This window comes from Canis aureus, chromosome 1, assembly GCF_053574225.1.
Source record: "Canis aureus isolate CA01 chromosome 1, VMU_Caureus_v.1.0, whole genome shotgun sequence".
Lineage (NCBI taxonomy): Eukaryota > Metazoa > Chordata > Mammalia > Carnivora > Canidae > Canis > Canis aureus.
This window is the reverse complement of record NC_135611.1, coordinates 88,918,477-88,943,104: the sequence shown is the minus strand read 5'-3', so window position 1 is coordinate 88,943,104 and position 24,628 is coordinate 88,918,477. Positions and strand designations below refer to the sequence as shown.

The 24,628-nt window shown below is 42.7% G+C and overlaps 1 protein-coding gene, 1 long non-coding RNA gene and 1 pseudogene across 8 annotated transcripts in view; 1 reads left to right on the top strand and 2 right to left on the bottom strand.

Annotated features, from left to right (window-relative positions):
• Positions 1-24,628, top strand: part of TJP2 (tight junction protein 2) — a 124,456-nt gene that overhangs the window by 14,858 nt on the left and 84,970 nt on the right. For all 6 annotated transcript variants that reach the window (XM_077907815.1, XM_077907798.1, XM_077907793.1 and 3 more), the window contains one exon: positions 11,295-11,415. The gene's annotated coding sequence lies outside the window, so the exon portion shown is untranslated. Of the gene's footprint in view, positions 1-11,294; positions 11,416-24,628 lie in introns of those variants that run through there.
• The window catches only part of LOC144319572 (uncharacterized), a 40,914-nt gene that overhangs the window by 8,290 nt on the left and 7,996 nt on the right, over positions 1-24,628 (bottom strand). The window contains exons 2-4 of one of the 2 annotated variants that reach the window (XR_013385368.1): positions 15,135-15,235; positions 14,216-14,270; positions 9,418-10,176 (exon numbers count right to left, since the gene is read on the bottom strand). This is a non-coding gene — a long non-coding RNA (uncharacterized LOC144319572). Of the gene's footprint in view, positions 1-9,417; positions 10,177-14,215; positions 14,271-15,134; positions 15,236-24,628 lie in introns of those variants that run through there. The other variant, XR_013385369.1, reaches the window with a different exon arrangement.
• On the bottom strand, positions 17,763-22,627 carry LOC144319563 (large ribosomal subunit protein eL8 pseudogene; annotated as a pseudogene).

Genomic DNA, 24,628 nt, shown 5'->3' with positions numbered 1-24,628 from the left:
GCTGACTGTTATAGCTCAACACTTCAGAGCTGGTGTCCCTAACAGGTTCCAGAGACTTTGTACCTTTCTTGAAATTGCAGAGCAGAAGTGACTAATATCCTCCTAATCCAACTAATGGCCCAGCCCTTCTCGACTGAAGCCAGCTCCCATCAGTGTTTTAAATTCTGTGCATTGCCTCCTGGCTCTTCTGTGCCCAAGCAAGAGAAGTGCTAGAGTCCTACAGCTCTAGGTTCAGAGTACACATGTAGCACGAACACAGTTTCTTCCAAAAGCAACAGGAAGCCGATTTCCCTGCACATGAGGGGTGGAAAGTTTTTTATTTCTTAGGAATGAGGAATCCATGAATTATGATGTATGCATATAATTTGGGAGGAACAATTAAGTGATATTAATGTTGGCTATTAATTATTCAGTAGCAGAGGTTAAAAATCTGGGAACTATTTTAAGGGAGAACCCCTGTGGTTGGTGGATACTACCTGAGCAGGGCCTGCAAGACCCAGTGTTCTCTTTTTCAGGGTTTCCATCACTCACGCCAGCCCCTGGGTCCTTGTTCCCTTCAGCCACCCTGTTTTTTTCAGTTTCTGTTTTTTCCTACAAAGCTATTCAACCTTGGGCTTTTCTGCTTCTTCAACTGTGTGCTGAAGGAAGTTGTGGGTGTATGGGCAGGTCAGAAGTTTGTAAGCCTGTAGAGAAGAGAGGAAAGGTTTTGTTTGTTTGTTTTAAGATTTTATTTATTTATTCATGAGAGACACAGAGAGAGTGGGAGGCAGAGACACAGGCAGAGAGAGAGAGAAGCAGGCTCCATGCAGGGAGCCCGACGTGGGACTCGATCCCAGGTCTCCAGGATCACACCCTGGGCTGAAGGCGGCGCTAAACCACTGAGCCACCCGGGCATCCCGAGGAAAGGTTTCTACAAACCTCACCTTGAAGAGGTCTTGGGAGTGGAAAAAAGAACAGATGGCAGAGGTGGAAGAAAGGAGGAAGGAAAGGATGACAGGCATCGAAGGCATATACATCATCCTCATGAATTATTAAAACCACCCCTGTGTTGTGGTTTTATTCCAGTTTTACAGATGATAAAACAGGCTCAGAAGGGTCAAGTAACTTGTTGGAGATCACTTGTTGGTGTTAAACAGCAGAGGTGGGACTCAGATCCAGTCTTCCCATGTAAACACACCTCTCTCCCTGTGTCATGGGGCTGCTATGAGTGGGCACCACGGGGCCAGGTGAGGATGGCTTCCAGCTCTCATGCCAGGTGACCCAAGACAAGGATTCAAGAAACAGAAAAAGGCAAGAAGTGGTGGTGGCTGCGGGCTGGGCAGGAGGTGATTTCAGACAAGTATTGGGTTGGGAAGGATAGGATTAAAATGATGCATTTGGTGGCATCTAGTTGAAGTTTGAATGGTTTGAATAAACCCAGTAGTGAGTGTATTCTGAAGATGACTGAAGAGAGCAGATGGGTTTGGACAGAGGCGGGTGAATCTGGGAGAGCCACAGCTAACGTTCAAGAACTCTGGTGACTCTTTTACATCGTGTAGCTTTTTTTTCTTACAGTGACTCTGATCGGTCACTTGAGTAGCCAATACGTAAAAATATATTATACATGAAGATATTAAGTGAGTAGATAATATAACGGGCTGCATAAAGTCATATGGTTTATTTGCAGTAAAGCTTAAAAAAAAATAGCGGTTTCCCGCAACTCTTCTACTTTTAGTTAGGGCTTTTTCCAGCTCCCTGAAAAGCAGACCACACCCTGTAAAACAGCCCATTTGGGACATTAGTTCATTTCCATTTTTATACTTCTAAAGCACAAGAACAGTTAAAATACCCAGGAAAGAAGGATGTCCACTCCGGCAGAAATAAAGTATAAATAATCAGTTCAAAGGGAACACCAGTCTGGTCTGTGAATTTTTATGTTCAATTTTAATCATGTAGACTAAAGTATCCTTGAGTATCTTATCCTGACTCAGAAGCTTTTTTTTTGGATCATGTAGACCTAGAGTCATGTTTTTAAACAGATAAGTGATTTTTTTAAAAAGATTTTATTTATTTATTTATGAGAAACACACACAGAGGCAGAGACGCAGGCAGAGGGAGAAGCAGGCTTCATGCAGGGAGCCCGATGTGGGACTCGATCCCAGAACTCCAGGCCCAACGCCCTGGGCCAAAGGCAGACGCCAAACCGCTGAGCCACCCAGGGATCCCCCAGATAAGTGATTTTAAAAATCAGATAGTTGGGGACACCTGGGTGGCTCAGTGGTTAAGCGTCTGCCTTCCGGCTCAGGGCGTGATCCTGGAGTCCCAGGATCGAGTCCCACATCGGGCTCCCTGCTTGGAGCCTGCTTCTCCCTCTGTGTCTCTGCCTCTCTCTCTCTCTGTGTCTCTCATAATAAATAAATAAAATCTTTAAAAAAATAAAAAAATAAAATCAGACAGTTGCAGCTGTAAAGAATTTCTAGAATTCGAAGGGAATTAACTAAATAAATACATATTTCTGAAGAGTCTCTAGACTTATAAATAAAATGTCATATAAGTACATATCTGAGTGGGGGTATTTAGGCTAGATATTTGTTTTCTATGTTATTGTCCTGCATTGTCTTATGAAGGCGATCGCACAAAGATGACAGTTTTTTAAATGGATAAATAAATTATAAAACAGAACAATCCCTTTATGGAAGAAAGCAAATTCTTCCTAATTATTTGCTAGGACAGAGTTCTTTTCCTCATCAAAGACCCCATTTTAGTTTTGTATGAGGTCATCATAGATAAGAATCACTTCATAAGTTGTATGTGTGTGTGTGTTTGTTTGTTTGTTTTTTTCAGGTTTTATTTATTCATGAGAGACACAGTGAGAGAGAAACACACACACAGGCCGAGGCAGAAGCAGGTTCCATGCAGGGAGCCTGATGCGGAGCCCCATGCGGAGCCCGATGCAGGACTCTGGGATCACACCCTGAGCCAAAGGCAGACACTCAACTGCTGAGCTCCCCAGGCATCCTAAGATGTGTGTTAAATGCATACGAAATTCCTATAGAAAATGAAACGTTGAAACAGGCCATTTATAAAGTATTGTGTCACTTATAAAGTATTGTGTCACTTTCACCCAAGTAAAACAGCTGCCAATGGATAACGAGTTTAACTTGATTTTTTTTGTTGTTGCTAGCTCAGGCTTCCTTTCTTATTTGAGAGGGCTGTATAGTAATTTTTATCACGAGTCATTAGAAATACAATTTGTTAGAACAAAGACTGTTGTGTAAGTATAATTACATCTTCCTGTATGATTAAATGAAGGCTGTATTGTAGCTTTTTTCAGCGGTGGCAGCTGTAGCAAACCAAGTTCAGCCTATAAAAGAATTCCTGTGACTAACTGGTACTAATTGTTTACGGAACAACCAGTGGGAGTAATATTCATGAATACTATGGAAATGAAATATTCTGAGACCAAGTGGTTTACCCCTTGTTTTCACCACCCTGCTGTGGTTAGATGATATTCATTGTATAATCAGGCCAAGTGAAGTGGGAGTTCTTAGTCTTTCGTTGTTGTTGAAATATGACTGCATTCGTCTGGTCAGGCCTCTTGTCTTCTAAATGGGAAATTGAGGCTTGAAAGGATCGAAGGGTTATTTAAATCACTGACCTTCAAACTTGTTTGCTCGGACACCCCATCACATTTTTAAGGACACCCTGCAATATATATGAGTATAGTAATTTATAACTTGCATATCTATTTTTATTTATTTTTAATTTTTTTTTAATTTTTATGATAGAGAGAGAGAGAGGCAGAGACATAGGCAGAGGGAGAAGCAGGCTCCATGCACCAGGAGCCCGACGTGGGATTCGATCCTGGGTCTCCAGGATCGTGCCCTGGGCCAAAGGCAGGCGCTAAACCACTGCGCCACCCAGGGATCCCTGGCATATCTATTTTTAAATCAAAAAATTTTTAGGGACGCCTGGGTGGCTCAGCAGTTGAGCGTCTGCCTTTGACTCAGGGCTTGATCCCAGAGTCCTTCCTGCATGGAGCCTGCTTCTCCCTCTGCCTATGTCTCTGCCTTTCTCATGAATAAATAAATAAAATCTTTAAAAAATTAAAAAAATTTAAAATTATTTTTATTTTTTAGCTTTTATTTAAATTCACGTTAGTTAACATATGGTTTATTATTAGTCTCAGGGTATAAACACACTCAAGTTAAATTTTTTTTTTTCAAGTTAAATTTTTGATGGGTGAGAGAAAATAGGAAATAGATGGTTTAGCATTTTCTGTCAATACTCCAAGGACTTTTGGCATGTACATCCCACTTTGGAGACCACTGATTTAGGTCATTCGGGTTAAAAAAAAAAAAGATAAAGACAAAGAAACTTGCTATTGAGAAAAGAGAATTAGGGTGCCTGGGTGGCTCAGCGGTTGAGCGTCTGCCTTCAGCTCAGGTTGTGATCCTGGGGTCCTGGGATCGAGTCCCCCATCAGGTTCCCTGCAGGGAGCCTGCTTCTCCCTCTGCCTGTGTCTCTGCCTCTCTCTGTGTGTCTCTCGTGAATAAATAATAAAATCTTAAAAAAAAGAAAGAAAGAGGGCAAGAAAGGTCCTCCAAGCTGAAGGGAGACATTTACAACAACAAGGAAGTGGTAGTCTCACCATCTCCAGAGGATATATTTTTGTGCTATGGGAGCTTGCCTATGTTGCATTATAGAAGTATTTTAAAAGAAATTAAAAAAAAAAAAAAAAACCCAACCCAAACAGGATTGTGTCTCAAATTTTTTTTAAATTGTGTCTCAATTAATTAATCTTTGCTATTGACTCAGGCAAGGAGTTTTTTTTTTAATTTTTAACTTATTTTTTTTCAGGCAAGGAGTTTATAGCATTTAGAAATGCTTTGCTATAAAATGACAACTGGAACTCCTTATTTGTCAAAGCACAGCTTTTCAGATAGAAGTAGAAGGAGCAAATCAGTTTCTGGTTTTAGTTCATCCAGAGGCATGCAGGCTTTTTGGACCAATTATTTCCAGACCTTGAAATAAATCACCTCCTGTGCCATTAGTACTTGAAGGATTAGCAGCCTCAAAGATTTATGTGCGGATTAATTGGGGAGTGTATGTTAGATTGCTGTGTTTAGAACCACGGTTGTCCTGCAAGTCATTTTCATTAGTGCTTTATTCAAAATTCTTTAGCCTTATATAATACTGACGTTGCAGGGAAATCCGAATGAGCCTTTTCTTTTTCTTTCTTTTTTTTTTTTTTTTAATTTATTGTGGCTTGGCCTCAGCCTTGCCACCACCCTCACCCCACACTGTAGGGGTACACAGTGAGGGGTACACGGAACATCTAAAAGCACAGGGGCTTTGGGTAGCGCAAAGATTACTTCGATTGCTTCAGCTGATCAGTGCCCAAAATGTACATGACCTTTTACTGAGAGAGACAAGATGAGGTACAAGAAGTACATGGCCATCCTGGAAGCCGCAGTGGGTATCACCCCACTTAACAAAAGAGAGCTTCTTCCTGAGAGCAGAAGACATGTGAATCTCTGGCAGCACCCCGGGTAAGCAGAGGAGGGTGGAAGATGCTTTGTGTGTGTTTGGGGGGTTCTAGACAGAGGGGAAGGGTCATCCCTGTCCTAAGGGTAATAGGTGGGGGAGTTCTTCACTGAGAACTTGTTTCTTCCTAGCACATAGGGCCTTGACAGACAGAATTAAAATAGTAATACAATGCATGGTAATAATAACTCTTAAGAAAAATTTTAGTCTAGCAGCCAAGAAGATGAAGTAATGGGTGTTTTTTACATTTGGATATTTTAATTTTCTGATTTTGACTTTTTCTTTTTTACATGGTCTATACATAGAGCAGTTCTTAAAGATGAGTCAGTGTGCCTTATTTTTTTCCTACGATGCAAGTATTGTTCTGATTAAAGTGTACATGTGGAATGTTTTGGATAAATACTTTTTATTTTGCTTTATGTCTCTTTCTAATGCCCCACTAATTAACCATGCTGAAGAAAGGTTTAGATGTTTTCTTCTGAATGGTTAGAGTCCTGGATCCCTATTTTCTTCTCTAAAGTCCCTTTTGTGTCTTTTACACATTGAAGAGAAGTTTAATTTAAGGTGTTAAATGGCAGATAGTATTTTTAGGGACTGAACTTAATTTTAATTTTTTTAAAAGATTTTATTTATTTATTCATGAGAGACACGGGGAGAGAGAGAGAGAGAGAGGCAGAGAGAGGCAGAGACACAGGCAGAGGGAGAAGCAGGCTCTCTGCAGGGAGCCTGATGTGGGACTCTATCCCGGGACTCCAGGATCATGCCTTGAGCCAGAGGCAGACGCTTAACTCCTGAGACACCCAGACATCTCAATTTTTAATTTTTTTAAAAGATTTATTTATTTATTTGAGAGAGAGCTCAGGAGCGTGGGGGGAATGGGGGAAGGGCAGATGGAGAGAGACTCTCAAGCAGACTCCCCACCAAGCAGGAACCCGGCATGGGGCTTCATCCCATGACCTTGAGATCACGACCTAAACCCAAACCAAGAGTTAGACGCTTGACCGACTGAGCCACTTAACTTAATTTTTTTTAAAAGACTTTATTTATTTATTCATGAGAGACACAGAGAGAGAGAGAGGCAGAGACACAGGCAGAGCGAGAAGCAGGCTCCATGCAGGGAACCTGATGTGGGACTCGATCCTGGGTCTGCAGGATCGCGCCCTGGGCTGAAGGCACCGCTAAACCGCTGAGCCACGCAGGGCTGCTCCTGAACTGAATATTTAAATTGAATGAACCACATATCGGTTTTCACTCAAGGACTAACTAGAGGCATCTATATAGCTAATGCTCTTTCTTTTTAAAAAATAGAAAGTCACAACTTATTTTTTTTTTAAGGTTTATTTATTTAGAGAGCAAGAGCGGGAGAGAGAGAGCGCTTGAGCACGAGTGGGAGGGGCAGGGAGAGAGAGAATCCCAAGCAGCCTCCATGGCCAGCTCAGAGCCCAATGTGGGGCTCCATCCCACTACACTGAGATCATGACCCGAGCTGAAATCAACAGTGGGACACTTAGCCAATTGAATTACCCAGCTGTCCCAAGTCATTAGCTTATTTTTATCATATAAACAATATACATTCATTAAGCAAGATTTTAAAAATACAAAAAAATAAGAGGGAAAATCATTTGTAATCGTATCTCTCTAAGAGAATTACTATAATCATTTAGGTCAGAAGTTTTCAAAGGAGGGAGGGAGGGGGCAGGATTTGCCCCCTGGGGGACATTTGGCAACATCTGGGTAAAATTTTGGCTATAATAACCTGGGGAGTTGCTGCTGGTATCTAGCGGGTGGAAGTCAGAGATGCTGTCCAACATCCTAAAATGGACAAAAGAATTATCCAGCCCAAAATGTCAAGAGTGCTGCTGTTGAGACATTTGATTTAAGTAGATTTTTTCCCAATCTGCAAAAGGTAATTTTTATTAGAAATACATTAGATATCCCTAAGAAATTTTAGGGATTTTAGGGATGCTTTCGAATGGAATCCCGAGACCTCATCATCATCATTATTAACTGTTTTATTCTGTCTTAAGAGGGAAAGAAAGTGTATATATGTGCCAAGAGGGCAAAGGGTATATAGTGACCTTGGGAGAGTCCATGTGGGTTAATGTTTAGTGAGGGCCATGGAAAACATGTCATAATGACCAAATATGGTTCTGTAAGTAGCCCCTAAAGATGGGGCATACTGTAGCTTGGACTTTTGTTCCAGAATGTTGGAAGTTAAGAGCTGGGAGGACCTTTTGTCACAGACAGCAGACAGGTTTCTTATGGCATACCAAAGCCAGTTGATGTGTGGGCTGCTGAGAGTGTCGAGTGAGGGAGAGTACCTAGGTCAAGTCTGAGCTTAGCAGAAAAGAAATATTGTGATTGATTAGGGACATACTAATATGGAAAATTGGAGAGGTGCAACATGTGTCTATATCTTCATCACTCCCTAATTCTAATTTGGTCTTTGATTTTTACAACTGTGAAACCGAGACTCATTTGAGTCACCATGATTGAGGGCTTGGCCCTCAGACAGCAACTGGATGTTCTTGGTTTCTGGCTCAAGATCATTCCTTAAGGGATTCTCCCTAAACAGACCCACAGGATTCAGATGTGTAAATGGATTGCCACATTATTAATTTCTTTTTGGAGATAACCTTTTCTAGCCATTGGAATGAGTGAGTAACCTAAGTAAAACCATCTCTGCTTCTCCTCATTTCCCCAAGTCAAGCCAAACAGAAGTCAAACTATTCATTCCAAAGTGATTTTTTTTAAAGATTTTATTTATTTATTAACGAGAGAGAGAGAGGCAGCGACACAGGCAGAGGGAGAAGCAGGCTCCATGCAGGGAGCCCGATGTGGGACTCGATCCTGGGTCTCCAGGATCACACCCTGGGCTGAAGGCGGTGCTAAACCGCTGAGCCACCTAGGGATCCCCCCAAAGTGATTCTTAATAAAGAAAGTTGAATGTGCTCTCTCTCTCTTTCTCGTTCTCTCTCTTTTAAGAGACATTCTCTGAAACCTGATGAAATAGCACAATGTCACAGGACAATGAGATCTTTCTTGTATCTGTAATACTTTGAGTTCTTTAAATACACATGGACTAAACATTGTTCTGCTGGTTCTCATTCTTTTGTTTGCTGACTCCCTTTTCACCTAACAGTCTTCCTTTGGACATGGAATATCCTTCATTAAGCTTTTAACAAACTCTCCCTTCTGTGAATTCTAGCAGGGGTTATCTCCTCCTGATTAATTTCACTAATCAGGGGATCCCTGGGTGGCGCAGCGGTTTGGCGCCTGCCTTTGGCCCAGGGCGCGATCCTGGAGACCCGGGATCGAATCCCACGTCCGGCTCCCGGTGCATAGAGCCTGCTTCTCCCTCTGCCTGTGTCTCTGCCTCTCTCTCTCTGTGACTATCATAAATAAATAAAAATTTAAAAAAAATTTCACTAATCAGTTCTAAATCTTGCAGAGCAGTTTGGTGTCTTGTTTCTCATTCACATGTACATTTTAATAAAATCTTAAAAAAAAAAATGAATGGCTTCTCCGTGTGCACATTTACCCCAATGCCCTGAGACATGATAGGTGCTCAGCAAACACTTACCAGTGCTTAACTCAGTTTCAGTATAGTCACAAATAAAAAAAAAAATGTTTAAAGGAACTGACATTCAAACTTAAAAATACTGATCCACCTATGGATTTCCCTTTTATTCCTTTTTTTTTTAATTTTAAAGATTTTATTTATTTATTCGAGAGAGAGAGAGAGAGAGAGAGGCAGAGATACAGGCAGAGGGAGAAGCAGGCTCCATGCAGGGAGCCTGATGTGGGACTCGATCCCGGGACTCCAGGATCATACCCTGGGCCGAAGGCAGGCGCTAAACCGCTGAGCCACCCAGGGATTCCCCCCCCCCTTTTAATAAACTACTGTTTATTTTTTATTTTAAAGATTTTATTTATTTATTCGAGAGAGAGAGAGAGAGAGGCAGAGACCCAGGCAGAGGGAGAAGCAGGCTCCATGCAGGGAGCCCAACGTGGGACTCCATCCTGGGTTTTCAGGATCACACTCTGGGCCAAAGGTGGTGCTAAACCGCTGAGCCACCCGGGCAGCCCTGGATTTCCCTTTTAAAAGTTTGTCCAAAAAAAAAAAAAAAAAAGTTTGTCAAGTTTTTCATGTTTCTTGACATTAATTTTACGTATCTGTCAATGCTATTGAAAACTCTATACATATGAATATAGTTTAGTTCTTTCACAAGCTATTTCTCAATTTAAAAGTAGCCCTAGTCAATATTGGTGTATTTTAGACATGGTTGATTGTTGGTGGTTCCTATACATGTCAAAAACCTTGGGAATATTATCAAAGAAAGTTAAAACCAAGATGTTTTAGAAATGTGGAAGACTGATTTAATTAAAAAGCAACCTGCTTCAATACAAGAAACAAGCACTTTTTGGAGCTGATACCTGTAGAAAAATTTCATGGTAAGGCCAAAAGCATAAGAAAGCCCATCTTGATTTGCTGGCCATTTATTTATCTTTGGAAGTAATAATAGAAACCATGCCTGTGCTGGGCTGTAATCCTGTTGCTTGCTTTGTAGGATGTCCAGATGGCGTTGCTTTAGCCAGTGCCTACATTTCCTGCTGATGCTTGGAAGAGAAGGGAAATGTGTCCCCTGCCTGTATAAATAAAATTGACATTATCCTTTATTTCTATTTCATTGTGTAGGGAGTGTTTTGCACAGATACCACAATATCACTTTGTCTAGCAAACAGAAGAGTATGCCCAGAACTGGTGAGAAGCCACATTCTTCCTCCCACTGGACATGACTGCCCTGTGTGAAGCTCCTGGGGCCCAGGCCTCACCCAGAAGTGAGCTTAACTCCTTGTGCAGTTCATTTATTTTTTATTTTTTTAAGATTTTATTTATTTATTTATGAGAGAGAATGAGAGAGAGGGGCAGAGAGAGGCAGAGACACAGGCAGAGGGAGAAGCAGGCTCCATGCAGGGAGCCTAACGTGGGACTCGATCCCAGGTCTCCAGGATCACTCCCTGGGCTGAAGGCAGCGCCAAACCACTGGGCCATCCGGGCTGCCCTGTTTTCTCTATTTTTTAAAAACGATTTATCCATTTATTTGAGAGAGAGAGAGAGAGCGAGAGAGCACATGCACAAGTGGAGGAGGGGCAGAGGGAAAGGGAGACTCTCAAGCAAACTCCCTGCTGAGTACTGAGCCCAAAGCAGGGCTTGATCCCAGGACCCTGAGATCATGACATGAGCTGAATCAAGAGTCAGACACTTAACTGACTGAGTCGTCCAGGTGCCCCGCTATTGTTTACTTTAAAATGGAAAATTTTACGTTAAGCGTATTTAATTGTAATTTTAAAAGTTTTCTCCAGATATTTTCCCACCTGCTAAGTATTCTTGTCACCTGAAATTTTAAATATTTATTTATTTGAGAGAGAGAAAGAAAGAGAAGTGTGCAGGGTTGGGGGAAAGAATCTCAAGCAGACTCCCACTGAGCGTGGAGCCCATCGTGGAGCGCCATTCCGTGACCCTCGAGCCAAAATCAAGAGTCGGAGGCTTAGCTGACGGTACCATCCAGGTGGCCCATGGTTTCTTTCTTGAAGTAATGAGAATGCTCTAAAATGGATTTTGGTGATGGTTGCTTAACTCTGTAAATATATTAAAAGCCATGTTATAAATGGCTGAATCACACAGTATGTGAACTTCAGTGCACTTCCCAAGATCTTACTGTGCTGGAAGTATGTTGGATTTTTAACCACTCTGTCCTTTTCAGGGTGCGGAGTACCACGTTATTATCGTCTCCCTGCGAGTGGGATTGGCCCTTCGGCTGTACCTCCTGGCACGAGCATTCCACAGAGCACAGACGTGCGCTGGCAGGCAGCCTGCTTTTCCAGGTACTTGCTTTTTTCTCTCATCAACCTGGTTACTGGCTTTCCTCCACCTAAAGTTCGATGTGAATGATTTTGCATCTTAGAGGTAGTCAAGGGCACCCTTTTCTATGTTGCTGATAGAGGAACTGTTCAATATCAGAAAATTTCCTTGTAACATGGTATTTACCAAGGAGCAGAGACATCATACATGCATTTGTGGTCTGAATTGACATGTATAACTTTGCCATGATTGGATGAGAATTAATTTGAGCTCCTTCCTGGCCAGAGTATATAAATCTAACTCCTGTGGTTCAGAATAAATGCTTGGCAAGGTATTTTAGTGCCTGGGGTTATAGGTCATTCTAGCAAGTCCTGTTTTTTTCCATTATCTTTGAGGTAGCAGAATTATGTAACTGTGGTAAGCACTTTGCTGAAAATATTAAAGACATCGGTTGCACTGGCTTCCAAAGATTAATTATGTACAAGCTTTTAGTGAAAGAACTAAGAGTGAGTATTATCTATTTACTGATTCAATTTTAAGTAGGAATTAAATGAGATTTACAGGGCATTACATTTTATTTTGACAGATGCTGGGATGTGTTTGCTCTTAGTTATACTTTAACCCCTGATTATAGGCCAGTACGTGGTCCACTGGAATGAGGGTGGAATTTTTTTTTTTCATGTGCTTGTTTCATAATTCCTGTCTGTTTGAGCTTAAAACCCCTGCCTGGGTAGATTCTAGCTCTTTGTCAGAGCTTGAGTTTAATAGAGTGTGAATGGCACACGCCAGGGTAGCAGAGAGCAAATCCCAGTGTTCCTGCACATGCCTTAATGTTTCTGAGTTCAGATCCATCATCTGTGAAAGAGAGGGTCAATGTGACGCTAAATGAGCTAAAGTATATATAGCAAGAACTAGGCACACTCTCTCGGAGTCTAGTTGTCCAAATGGGGACACTTGTGGGGAAGCCCTTGGTTTCCAATAAGCTGACAGGGCTTGGAGTGAGTTCTGTTTGCTGAGATGTTCTCTATGGAGCTCTTAAAGTTTCCAAACATAAGAAGACAGATGCTTACCAAGAGTCCAGCAGTTTTCCTGAAACTAGATTTCTGGGTAGGATCTATTGATTTTGTCAAATGAATTATAGGAGCAGTGTGGGGTGTGGCAAAGGGGGATGGTACTGGCATTCATTGTCTGTAGGAGGGGGGAAGGCTCTTTGTGACTCAAACAAGCCCCTTCTAATAAACACTTCTCTGGTTCTGATTCCCTGTACTACTGACCACAGGTCCTTTGATGTCAGTTAGTTTGCCCAAGACAGAGCCTTGCTCCAAAGCTCTTAACTGTGTAAAAACTTAAGCTTGGTTTCCTGGGGTGACTTAGCCTCAGGTGAACTTGGGTGGCAAGGATTTTTTCCAGAGCATCTCACATCATCTTAGTTTCAGATCCAGCAAGCATTTATTAGGAGCTTTTTATTTGCTAGGCACTGGGCAAGGTGCTTTTACCCATATTGTTTAACCTCAAAACAACCCTGAAAGGAAAGGTGTTATTTACAAATAAAATCTCTGAGATTCACAGATTTTAAGTGATTTTCCCAAGGTTGCACAGACCCTGATCCCCAACTTCAGTGAGATTCCTCTAGTAACAGCTGACTGTATATACTGAGTTATACTAACTCTACAGAGCTTGGATACTTAACTCCTAAACTCAGGATAGTAGCAGATGTTTCTCAAGAGCTTGTTCTTTTTTTTTTTTTTTTTTTTTTTAAGATTTTATTTATTTATTCATGAGAGACACAGAGAGAGAGAGAGAGAGGGAGAGACACAGACAGAGGGAGAAGCAAGCTCCATGCAGGGAGCCCGATGTGGGACTCGATCCTGGGACTCCAGGATCACACCCTGGGCCGAAGGCGGCGCTAAACCGTTGAGCCACCCGGGCTGCCCCATCAAGAGCTTGTTCTGATCCATTGATGGTGACTGCCTGGAGTTAAGGATTCTTAGGTCCTGTCCAAGCAAGAATGTTAGGGTCCGTTAGCATCCAATGCCTAGCATGGGTGGAGGAGGGTTCCTGTATCTCCTCCTGTTCCTTGACCTGAGGTTTCTGATCATTGGTCTTCTGGAAGTACGTGAATCTGAGCAGAGCTTCACTTCTTAGACATAGCTTCTTCTCATTGTTAGGTGATTTAGGGATCTCAGAGTTATCATGGACTCACCCCATAATACAGGCTTAGGAAAGCCAGCTGAGGGATCCCTGGGTGGCGCAGCGGTTTAGCGCCTGCCTTTGGCCCAGGGCGCGATCCTGGAGACCTGGGATCGAATCCCACGTCGGGCTCCCTGCATGGGGCCTGCTTCTCCCTCTGCCTGTGTCTCTGCCTCTCTCTCTCTCTCTGTGTGTGTGTGACTATCATAAATAAATAAAATTAAAAAAAAAAAAAAAGGAAAGCCAGCTGAAGGTGGAAACTTAAACACTTTTACTTCTATGCACCTGAGAGTCTCTCTGTCATCCTGTCTCCCCAGGGGCTCCCCAGTCTGTCGGAACACTTAGGGAGCTCATGCCAGCAGCCAGACCTCCTCACACTGAATCGCATAGGTCCACAGTAGTAGTGCTCACACTTTAGGACATCAGAAACTCCTGGAGGACTGATTCAAGCAGGTCCCTGGGTCTCACCCCTCAGTCAGTGTGGGATAAGGCCCAGGAGTATGCATTTCTAACAAGTTCCCAGCCAGACCATACTTAATTTCCAGACCATACTTTAGAGAACCGTTAAACTAGAAAGAGCTAGTTTAGAGCATGGGCTTGTTTATAGATGGTATATGTGGCCACTTTCCTTACCTGTGGTGAAGGGATTGTTTCCTCAAACGTTTAATGAGCATCTCAAGCAGCACACCTAAGGGAAATTTAGAGGGATAAAAGGCTCATCCCTGGGGGGCCTGGGAGTCTAATTTGGAATCAGTAACTGCACTGCTGTGGAAGCAGTGCACTGCTGTACCTACCACTTGTGTGGATGGGAGCAGAAGGCCTGAGGTGGTGACTATGTGAGGAGGGCCTCCTGGGGAAGGTGATATTTGAGAAGCAACCTGAGAATGAAAATTGCTGGCCACATGAGCAAAGTGGGGAAGGGAACTTGCAGAGCGGAGACTGTATAGTGTAGGCCCTGGAGGTGCTGCACCAGGCTAGAGGAAAGTTCTTGTGTGTGGTGAGAATCCCACTGTGATTCTAGTATTACAGGTGAAGCATCAAGCTATAGTGGCAACGATGAAAGCTTTTTATTTATTTGAGTTCTCACTCTAATGTAGTTGGTACAGTGATGAGTGTTTTATCTGCATTGTCCCACCCTGCGAGGTGCAGGTCCAATTATACTCCTGATATGTGTTGGTTTCCTAGAGCCGTACAACAAAGTACCTCAAACCAGCTGGCTTCCATGATGGAAATTTCTTGTCTCAGTTCTGGAGGCTGGAAGTGTGAAGTCCAGCTGTGGGCAGACCTGTTTCCTTCTGAAGGTTGTGAGGGGAAGGTCTGTTCTGGGCATCACTCCTTGACTTGTAGATGTCTATCTTGCCTGTGTGTGTGTCTGTCTTTGTATCCAAATTTCCCCCTTTTATAAAGACACCACTGTATTGGATTAGGGCCCATGCTGAAGACCTCACTTTAACTTGACTAACTCTGTAAAGACCCTGTCTTTAAATAAGATCCCATTCTGAGATAACAAGGGACAGGACTTCAACATGTGAATGTTGTGGGGAACACATACCATCACTTCATAGATGAAGACACAGAGGCAGGGAAGCTGCTCAAGTCACACTTGCCAGTTGCGTAGGTCAAGAACAGTTGGCTGATGGTTATGGCTTAAACCTAAGAAGTAGCAGAACAGGGGCTTGTTCAAACACAGGCCTGTCTGACTTCATAGCTGTGCTCTGTCAGCTCAGTGCTTCACTGGCTTCTGGTGTTTGTTTCTGCCATGTTTCCTCAAGGTTCCCTGGGAACGCGGTGGCCTGCATCCAGGATGCCATGCTGCTAGCCTGTCAGTTTCTGGCTCCTGAGTTTCTGGATAAGATAGTCTTCCATTTCAGTTTTATATCTTAACCTGCTTGACTATGAGAAGTTATTAGAGCATATGAAATATTTAAAATTCATGAGGTCTTTTTAAGAAAATGTGCCATTTTTGCTGTTAAGATGTTAAATACTGGGGGTGCCTGGGTGGCTCAGTTGGTTAAGTGTCTGACTTCTTCAGTTCAGGTCATGGTTCAGGGTCCTGAAATCAAGCCCTGAGTCAGGCTCCCTGCTCAGAGGGGAAGGAGCTTTCTCCTTCTCCCTCTGCCACTCCCCCTGCTTGTGGTCTCTCATTCTTTCTCAAATAAATAAATAAAATCTTTAAAACAAATGTTAAATACCTATAAATACAGAGTTTATCTGGTATAGTTATTCTACTCTTAATGTCCTCAAACAGCCTAAATGTAAATAATGTGTTTGTTAGCCCTTAAACTTATGCAAGTATATTTACTTGGAATTATTTTAGCATGTAGGGGTTCAAGCACCTTGGCTGTCTATCTATAAAGATTCAGACAAATAGTATTGTTGGTATCCACACAATAATTCCATATTTTCCTAAGTATTTAAAATATAAGACCATCACTCCAAATACTTATTTCAAAGACTTTGTTATTTTAGCAATTCAAGCAAGCTTTCATCATGACAAATTGGTATACCACTTAAGTGAAAGAAAAATAAAAAATAAGAAGGGTTTATTCAAACTTTTGAATGCATTAACTATAGCCTGACATGTTTTCCAAGCAAATATAGAGCACGTGGTTTACTCATGAAATCAACAAGACAAAGTGGTGGCCATCTGGCTTATCTCTGGAAATTTGAGATGTCTGGACATTGTTAAGTAGAGCACATAGATGAGTAATCCTGAAGCTAGGTTCTAAAAGAGAAATTTAATCATACTCCTGCATGTTTAAAAGAATCCAGAACCTGGGAATAAGAAGATGACTAGGTGCTTTCCAAGCCAGATCCCTATCTCTTACTTTTTACAGCCAGGTTTCTTAAAAGGATTCTCTGTACTTACCATCCTTTTTCCTCACCACCACCTGCTTATCTCTCTAACACTTCCTCCTTCACCTATTCCAGTCACTTGCGGTCCAGTAATGGTTCCAAGTACTCTACAGGCTAAGCACTGCACTGCCTGAGAAAATCTACATGGATCAGCGCTCTTCCCCAGCTAGGAGTTCGGTCTTAATTATACTCAGCAGTTATGCTGCTATGCATGCTGCCTGATTTGGGTGCCTGGTGCTGTGACTGTGTGCGGAAACCTAGAGACAGCTTATTTTATGATTCCCATTAGCCTGCTAAGATTGAGATAGAGAATTTGCAAGTAGCTTGTGCTTGGAAGGGGTGTCATCATTGGAGCTCTATTTTTTGGTCTTTTATCACTTAAAAAAAAAAGATTTTATCTATTCATATTCATTTATCTCACAGAGAAAGAGAGGCAGAGACATAGACAGAGGGAGAAGCAGGCTCCCTGTGGGGAGCCTGATGCAGGACTCGAACCCAGGACTTTGGGATCATGACCTGAGCCTAAGCCAGAGGCTCAACCCCTTAGCCACTCAGGTGCCCCCATCACGTTTTTATCAACAGAGTGGTCGGTGACAGCAGTTTCCAGTTTAGCCAAATTTTGATTTGTTTGGAAGTAATATAGTTGTACAGCAAGATTAGACAAAACATCCTGGACAGAATTTCCTTCACTTAATCATAATTATATTGATATCTTTAAAATTATTGATTTTAATAATATGCATAATTATTTGATTATAATTACTCCTAATTTTTGATATTGATATTTGAAATATAATTATTGAGATTCAAAAAAGTCAATTTCAGTGCTTAAGTCTAGTTAACTAAAATAACTAACTCTGTCAACACATTTTTAAAATTTAATTTTATTTCATACATTTTTCCTTTTTCAAATTTGTTTTTTAATTTTTATTTATTTATTTATGATAGTCACAGAGAGAGAGAGAGGCAGAGACACAGGCAGAGGGAGAAGCAGGCTCCATGCACCGGGAGCCCGACATGGGATTCGATCCTGGGTCTCCAGGATCGCGCCCTGGGCCAAAGGCAGGCGCCATACCGCTGCACCACCCAGGGATCCCCTTTTTCAAATTTTTTTCTTTTTTTTTGCAAGACTTCTCATGTTTATTTATTTATTTTATTTATTTATTTATTTATTTATTTATTTATTTATTTTTTATTTTTTTTATTTTTTTAAATTTATTTTTTATTGGTGTTCAATTTACTAACATACAGAATAATCCCCAGTGCCCGTCACCCATTCACTCCCACCCCCCGCCCTCCTCCCCTTCTACTACCCCTAGTTCGTTTCCCAGAGTTAGCAGTCTTTACGTTCTGTCTCCCTTTCTGATATTTCCCACACATTTCTTCTCCCTTCCCTTATATTCCCTTTCACTATTATTTATATTCCCCAAATGAATGAGAACATATAATGTTTGTCCTTCTCCGACTGACTTACTTCACTCAGCCCCTTTTTCAACTTTTTAAAAGATTTTATTTATTTATTCATGAGAGACACACAGAGAGAGAGGCAAAGACACAGGCAGAGGGAGAAGCAGGCTCCATGCAGGGAGCCTGACGTGGGACTCGATCCCGGGACTCCAGGATCACACCCTGGGCCAAAGGCAGGCGCTAAACTGCTGAGCCACCCAAGGATCCCCTATTTTGTTATATATTTTTTTTATTGGAGTTTGATTTGCCAACATATAGTATAACACTCAGTGCTCATCTCGTCAAGTGTCCTGCTCAGTGCCCATCACCCAGTCATCCCATCCCCCCCCACCTCCCCTTGTCAACACACTTTGGTAGAATCTTCGTAAACTTGAATTTGTGCTTCTGATGGCTTAGGTCAGCATAACAAATTTGACAAGAAAGCAAGGTACTTTCCCAAGACTTAGAACAAGAATCAAAATACTTTAGCAACTAGATGGTAGATAGAACTAGATCAGTCAGAGAAACCAAGTATGGGCTGGCTCAAAACTTGATAGAAATGCATACTTGGGGCACCTGGGTGGACCAGTTGGTTAAGTGTCTGGCTCTTGGTTTGGACTCAGATCATAATCTTAGGGTTATGAGATCAAACCCCATGTCCTGTTCTGCATTGCATTCTTGCCCAGCCCAGCCTGCCCACTCTCCCTCTCCTTCTGGAAGGAAGGAAGGAAGGAAGGAAGGAAGGAAGGAAGGAAGGAAGACAGAAAGACATAATAGGCATACTCCTGGGCCTCAACTCACACTGACTGAAGCAGAAACTCTAAGGGTGAGACCCAGAGATCTGCTTTAACCAGCCCTCCAGGAGTCTCTGATGCCCTAAAGTTTGAACACTACTGCTGTAAGTCTATGAGATTCAGTGTGAGGAGGTTTGGCTGCTGATGTGAGCTCTGTAAGTATTCTGACAGACTGGGGAGTCCCTGGGGAGACAGGACTGCAGAGGGGCTCCCAGGTGCACAGAAGTAAAAGTTTTTAAGTTTTCACCTTCAATTGGCTTTTCTAAGCCCATATTATGGGATGAGTCCATGATAACTTTAAGTGGCCAGAATTGGACATAAGGAGTGTCACCAATGGGGTGGCCAATTTAGTGGTAATATAACTGCCAATCTGGAGAGAACATGAACCAGAATTTATTATATAGTACTAATATTTTGTTAAATGGGAAATCTTTTTAACAATATAAGTGGTAAGTTATAAAATATTTTATGTTATATATTACATATATATTATATGTAAATAAATACAATTATAAACTAGGTATCTATTAAATTTACTAGTGTTTTATTAAAAATTATTAGTATGCAAAATTTATTTTGTCCTTCCATCCTCCCTTTTTTTAAAAGACTTTATTTATTTATTTAAGACAGAGCATGAGCAGGAGGAGGGGCAGAGGGAGAGGGAGAAGCAGACTCCCCACCTGAGCAGGGAGCCTGATGTAGGGCTCCATCCCAAGACTCTAGGATCATGACCTGAGTAGAACTCAGATGCTTAACCAACTGAGCCATCCAGCTACCCAGGTGCCCCTTTCCATCCCTTTCTAAGTAACACCTAACTCATCTGTTTAAATGTTTTCATCTATATTTAACATGCAAGTGGTGCATTCATTCTGTTTAACATATCTTACAGGTTACTAACTTACTATCTACATTTTACACGTCTTATAAATTCTGCTTGAGTTTTACAAGCAACTTACTTCCTCATCATCTTTGTGAAATAAATCTTAGGAGTTTCATCCACCTGATTTTTTTTCTTGTCCTCTATACCAGGTTTTGTTTTGTTTTTTAAGATTTTACTTATTTGACAGAGAGAGAGTACACACGCACACATGAGTGGGGAGGGAGGGGCAGAGGGAGAGGGAGAAGCAGACTGCCTGCTCAGTGAGGAGCCAGACATGAGGCTCTGGATTTCAGGACCCAGAGATCATGACCTGAGCTGAAGGCAGCTGCTTAACTGACTGAGCCACCCAGGTGCCCGTCTATACCAGTTCTTAAAAAAGAACTTTAAATAAAAGTATTTTTTTCAGCAAATTATAGTATATTCACACAAATGGAATATCATGCAGTTAGAAACATGATGATATAGATCTATATTGCTATGAAAAAAGTCAAGCAATATTCTCACACAGAAATAAAGGTCGCAAAAGTGCATGCCTAGTATGGCCCCAGGTATGCAAAGTTGTATATGATATCTACGTGCTTACCTGCATAGAAGTACCTGGAAGGATGCTCATCTAGTTACTAATAGTAGTTTACTCTGGATGGTGACAATTTCATTGTATTTTACCAATTTATTTTTTTGAGAGAGAGTATGTGAGTGCACACATGCGTGCACAAGCCAGGAGAGGGAGAGAGAGAATCTTAAGCAGCCTCTATGCTCAGGTGGAGCTCAATCTCATGCTGAGATCATGACCTGAGCTGAAATCAGGAGCCTGATGCTTAATGCTTAATGACTGAACCTCTCAGGTGCCTCGTGGTTTTGTTTTGTTTTTTTTTTAAGATTTTTATTTATTTACTCATGAGAGACATACACAGAGAGAGAGAAGCAGAGACACAGGCAGAGGGAGAAGCAGAGGGAAAAGCCGAAGGAGAAGCAGGCTCCGTGCAGGGAGCCCGATGTGGGACTTGATCTTGGGACTCCAGGATCACACCCTGGGCTGAAGGCAGGTACTAAACCGCTGAGCCACCCAGGGATCCCCCCGTGTTTTGGTTAATTTTTTATGATCTCCTGTATGGTTTGGGTAAATAAACAACTATCATGTATATAAAAACAATTAAATACAAATTATATGTATATGTGCAAATATATGTAAATAAATACAAGAAAGAGAATGATGGGACCTGATCTTTTCTTTTGCAAAGCAAAGACAACATTGTACAAATGGAGAGAATTATTTTCTGACCTTTTGAATGTTTTACCTGCCTTCAAAATGGTGATCTTTCTGTCTTGTGTCAGAGCTGAAAAAATGTCCCTAAGGGGCATCTGGGTGACTCAGTAGGCTAAGCGTCTGCCCAGCATGACCCCTCAAGGGGCTTCTTGCTCAGTGGGGAGCTTGCTTTTCCCTCTCCCTCTACGCTTCCCCTGCTTATGCTCTCTCTCTCTTTCAAAACATAAATAAAATATTTTAAAAAAGAAGAAAATAAAGAAGGAAGCATACAATTTCCCGGGCCTCCTTGGTAATGAGCCTCACTTAGGGAGGTGTGTTCTCAAGACATCCACTCCCTGACCCTTCTCAGACCCCTCCCCAACCAGCATCTCAGAGAGGGCCTCAGGTAATTCTTGTCATCAGAGAAATTTAGCAGAAGTCCCATAGGAACATAAGAGTTGCCAGCCACATCTTCAGCTTGGGTTGTGCACCTCCTCGAAGTGCCTTTCCCAGGCCCAGTGTCCTTTGTTTACAAAGCCTTCGCTAATTTATGACTGCTCTGGAAAACTATCTGCTTGCAATGTTTTTCTAAGGGCCCTTTCAAGTCTGAGGATTCTTTGAAAGTCTAGGAGCCTCTTCAACAACTTTAATCTATGCTGATCAGGGATACTGCATTCATCAGACTATAGGATTCTGGTGATAATTTTTTAAAGCAATTCACGCAGTGCCAGAGGCCCCTCTGGTTCCCTGGAGGACCCATGTCTCCTGCCAGAGTCCCCTGGGTCTCTGTCACCTCAGGTTCCCTCCCTTGCACGTGAGATGAGAATGTTTTTACTTAGTCCAATTTTTAACCTATTAAAGTGTTTTTTTCTTAAAGTACTGGTTTAGGGAAAGGGTGCTCCAGAGTTCAGTTAGACATCAGATCACATTTACATCAAGGATTCTCATTAGCTAGCCCACAGCTGGAGTCAGATGGCATTTGTGGCATTTCCTTTTTTTCTGGAAAGAGAACTTTTTCTGACTTTTATGTGCAGAGAATTCAACAGCATACACTCAGCCCAGTTTGGTGACCAGTTCTTTAACCTTTGCCTTTTCCAACTTGGCAATGTGAGCTGATAACTCTGGACCTGGGATGTTGCGTCCCTGGTGGATCATACCATATCCTTCGTTGTAATTGGTCCTGATGGCTTCCACCAGCTTAGCCAGAGCTCCTTTGTCTTTCCAGTTAACCTGTGTGAAGACAACAGTGGTGCAGGTCTTCCCGTGGGCCAGACAGATGCCAGAGCCATGCAGTAAGTAGGGAGCCCCCATCTTATGATGCAGGGCAGGCAGGAAGATAACCAGCTCGGTGGGATCATGTGTGATCACTGCCAGCTGAGTCTTCTTGTTTTCCACTAAAGGAGTGACAGTATTAACCCCAGCTTGAAGGACAGGCGACCTCTTAGTGGGGACATCCCCTTGGCTGGCAGCTTTCTTCTCAGCCCCAGCCAACAGTCTCTGCTTCATCTCTCACCTTGTCTCTGGTCTGTATTTGTGGGCCAGCTTAGGCAGCTATGTAGCAGTTTGGAGGTCCAAGGCTGTGTGAACTGGTTAATTGTGGGAGGCACTTTTAGACATTTATACAGAATAGCCCTTTTCTGCTGCAGCTGGATGTAGTGGGGCCATCTGACAAAGCGGGTGATGTCCTTTTGGGTTGGTTGTCCTGTCTGAGGCCAAAATACTTGGACTTTTTCTCAAGCAGAGGATTGACACTTTAATGGCTTCTTTAGGACAGTAGGGTTCAGGGCCACCTTCTTCCCTTTAGCCTTCTTTTCTTTTGGCATCTTGGATGGCTGGAAGAGAGAGCTATGGCATTTACCTTTTTCATACTGCTCAGAAAGAGCTTTACTAACATGACTCCCTAACATTTGGTTCAACCAAAGCCCTCCTGAGTTCTGTTAAAAGAAGCCATAAGGAAAACAGCAGTAGAAACCAAACCCCACCTGTCTTCTGACTCCGTGCAGTTGATCCATTGCAGTAGAGGCAGTGAACACAGGGGCAGGTGAATACTGATGGGGCTGAGCTCCAATTCAACAGAGCTGTGTCTGGAATCTCCTCTGCTTTCTAGTGGATTGGGGACCTCAGGCAATAGCTGTGATCCCCCCTCCAAAGCACAGTTTCCTTATCACTGAAGCAAGGCAATAATACCAAATATACCAAATATAGAGCGAGGGCTCTGTGGGGACCTAGATGAAATGAGTTAAAATCCTGTTTGAAAAATTTCTGACACATAAGATGCTTTTAATCAGTCTTTGCTTTATCAGGGTTTCTGGTTTTGTTTGTTTACTTTTAAAGATTTTATTTTATTTTTAAGATTTTTTTTTATTTTTTTATTTTTTTTTTTAAAGATTTTTATTTTATTTACTCATGAGAGATACAGAGCGAGAGAGAGAGGCAGAGACACAGGCAGAGGGAGAAGCAGGCTCCATGCAGGGAACCCGCAATGGGACTCGATCTCGGGTCTCTAGGATCAGGCCCTGGCTGCAGGCGGCGCTAAACCACTGTGCTACCGGGGCTGCCCCCTAAAGATTTTATTTTTAAAACATTTTATTTATTTATTCATGAGAGACACATAGAGAGAGGCAGAGACATAGGCAGAGGGAGAAGCAGGCTCCCCACAGGGAGCCCGATATGGGACTTGATCCCTGAACCGCGGGATCACATCCTGAGTCAAAGGCAGACACTCAACTACTGAGCCACCCAGGCATCCCAAGATTTTACTTTTAAGTAAACTCTACACCCAACCTGAGGCACGAACTCGAGTCCTCGAGATCAAGAGCCACTCCCCTGCTCTACTGACTGAGCCAGCCAAGGTGCCCCTTGTTGGTGCTGTTTTTTAATAGAGGGTTAAAAAGTGGCATCTGTCCCTGAAAAGAGTGTGGATTTTGTATACTCTGCATTGTAAACAGAAGTTCAATAAACCCCACCTCTGAGGCCCTAGGGCACCCTGCCAGGAGGGGAGGATCCTTCACAGTGTAGAGCACTCTCCCTGGCAGGGCCTGTCTAGACGAAACCGTGCTTCGAAAGGTCCTTCTAGGATCTCCAGGCTGGGAGCTGGATTATGCCCTGTCTCAACCCCTTGCCCATCAGGCTGAGTATGCCTTGACCTTGCCTGCCAGCCTGGATGCACTAAGACCATCCCAGTAGGCGTCCTAGGAGCCTGCCTGTGAGCCCGGACCACAAGGTCAGCCCACGGTCTCCCCAGCACCAGGCCAGGGCCTCCTCAGACACATAATCCATCCGGCCCACAGCTGACTCTGAGGTGCAGAGCCAATTCTTCTGTCAGTTTTGTAGCCAGCTAAACCCATCGTGCCCAGAAACATTGCCAGGTTCTCACATTGGGAGGAAAGGCTGGGGTTTGGGATTTGTGCCAATGGCGGAAAGAGGAGAGGGTAAACTGAAAGCCACCATCCACTGAGAACTGAGAACTTTCTCCCCCAGTGATGTTTTTTTCACTGTGGCACTCACGCCAACATCTTTTCATTGTAGTAATAACAACATCCCTGCTGCCGTCTTATCAATAGTAATGATAATAATAAAGTTAAAAAGAGAGAGCCATGGATACAAGGTCCTTTGCTGTGTTGAGCTGTGTTCCTTCTCTCAGCTTCCCTTAGCCCAACCACACAACCCACCAACCCTACCTTTTCATACCCCTGCACTCTGCTCTCTGAAACGTCTGCCTCATGATAAGCAAAATGCTCAGCTGGACTCCGTGTCCTAGCTTTCACTTAAACTTGACTCTCTCCTGAGGCCATCACTTCCTGGTTGCCACCTCAAGGGATGCT